Source organism: Aegilops tauschii, chromosome 6 (assembly GCF_002575655.3).
Source record: "Aegilops tauschii subsp. strangulata cultivar AL8/78 chromosome 6, Aet v6.0, whole genome shotgun sequence".
NCBI classification, from domain to species: domain Eukaryota; kingdom Viridiplantae; phylum Streptophyta; class Magnoliopsida; order Poales; family Poaceae; genus Aegilops; species Aegilops tauschii.
Window position 1 is genome coordinate 279,475,289 of NC_053040.3, and position 2,063 is coordinate 279,477,351.

General features: G+C 37.3%; 1 long non-coding RNA gene across 1 annotated transcript; it reads left to right on the top strand.

Annotated features, from left to right (window-relative positions):
• The first annotated feature begins 212 nt into the window (after positions 1-212).
• On the top strand, positions 213-1,657 carry LOC120965812 (uncharacterized). The gene is made up of 2 exons (XR_005758820.3): positions 213-516; positions 1,451-1,657. It is a non-coding gene; the product is annotated as an uncharacterized lncRNA (long non-coding RNA).
• The last annotated feature ends 406 nt before the right edge of the window (positions 1,658-2,063 follow it).

The following is a 2,063-nucleotide window of genomic DNA, read 5'->3' on the forward strand; positions in this document are numbered from 1 at the left end:
GCATATGAGAACTTGTATCAAATACTTGCTGAACAAATTCAGTATAATCTTATTCAAATACTTTTGACCTGTTTGAATTTAAATTTAATTCAAACTTCATTCGCTATAACTTGTGTTGTAGTATTTCTTTTCAATTAATTCTTTCTCCAAATGAACTCGTATGTCGTATGCAATATGTCAAACAACTTTTATGTTGATCTCCAAATCCTTTTTACCTTGTTCCATATTATCTTGAACACAAGCTTTTATAGCAATATCTCTCTTTATAGTAACTCTTGTGAGTTGACCCTCCTACCTTCACCTTTTGGCACCATCGAGTACCTATATCATACGATAAGCCTAGTTATGTTGTTGTTGATGTTGTTTAACCTTGCCATATTTGCTTTGTTGTTGTTTTAGTTCTTCTGTATGGCATGGTTATTGATTTGGGTTCTTTCACTTGCGATAGATTTCTCGGAGCGTGACGAGTAGAGTTATCAGGATTGTGAGTGCGACGAACTTCATCCAACGTACCAGGTAAGTTACATGTTGATCATCCTTTACCTATTGTTTTCTATGCATGTAGTTATATCACACTATGAATATATGCATGTATAGGAATACTATATTATTTTGCTATATTGTTGAGCTATCTCCTGTCAATGCAGATCATGGTAGTTATAGTTTTGCTATGCTTGTAGACGGGGTTGGTTCGTGTATACATTGAGCTTATGTGAGGATTATAAATATAATCAAATTGAGTAGTCATTAAGGACTTAATTCACCTCTGGGCGGAATTAGTATTGAAGGGTGGTTTCAAGAACATCATGGTTTATACCCTCTGAATGTAAGTGGACGACCGCCCAGGCTCAAAAAGATCACACAGACTTAGTGACTAGTAGCTTCCATGTACGGCCACTGGCTAAATGGGCTCTGGCTTAGTTGATCAGTTGTGGAACCCTTACCCGGATGTGCCAACAGATGTAGATATAATAGTTGGGATGGGCCTCCTGTTGGGACTAGGGGACTGCTTCTGAAAGACTTCGTCTCAATCTTCGGGTTGGGTCCAGTGCGTAAAGCGTACTAAACTCTGGGGAGTATTTAAAACTAATCATGATTAGCGGTGCCCCGGTTATGGGAAAATTTGAGCCACTATGCTATTACAGTTGTTGGATGATCTTGACAGATGATACCTTAATAAAAATTGAGTGGGAAACTTAATAATTGGGAAAGCTTGTAATTGGATTGCCTAATTCAACCATGTGCATTTAACTGTAGTAAGACAAAATTAAAATTTGACTATTATATTATGTAGTTATCAGGGAAAAACTAGCTTTCTGCAAAACAACCACTACAATATCTTCTTGATATACCTTGCATATAGTTGTAGGTCTGTTATATCATTTCCTGTGTGACTTGCTAATACATTCAAAGTATTGACCCTTCGTGTCTGCAACGTTTCATGTTGCAGATTTCATACGACGAGTGAGTGATACGATGTAGGGTTACGATGTCTATACTCGGCATTTGCATGTGGTGTTGATGGACTTCATGGAGATTTTATTTGCTTTTCTGCTGCATTTTGTTTATATGCTAGCTTGAGCTATGCAGGTATGTATTATATTAAATTCTGGACCTACGATGTAATATTATGACATGTGGTTTATTCTTGATATTACATCTTGTACTGTGTGTGCTAGCTATTGATCCAGGGACTAGCACAGTGAGCACAAAGACAACGAATCTTATCAGCTTCGGGTCGCTACATTTTCCCTTTATCTTTGAAGGGGAAAGCATTGGCATGGTATAGGCTATGCGATGATATTGGATCTTGGAATTGGAATCGTTTGAAATTGGAGTTCCACCAGAAATTTTATCCAATGCATCTGATTCATCGTGATCGGAATTATATATATAATTTTTAGCCTCGTGAAGGAGAAAGTATTGCTCTAGCTTGGGGGAGGCTTAAGTCAATGTTATATTCATGCCCCAATCATGAGCTCTCAAGAGAAATTATTATCCAGAATTTTTATGCTCGGCTTTCTCGTAATGATCAAACCATGCTTGATACTTCTTGTGTTGGT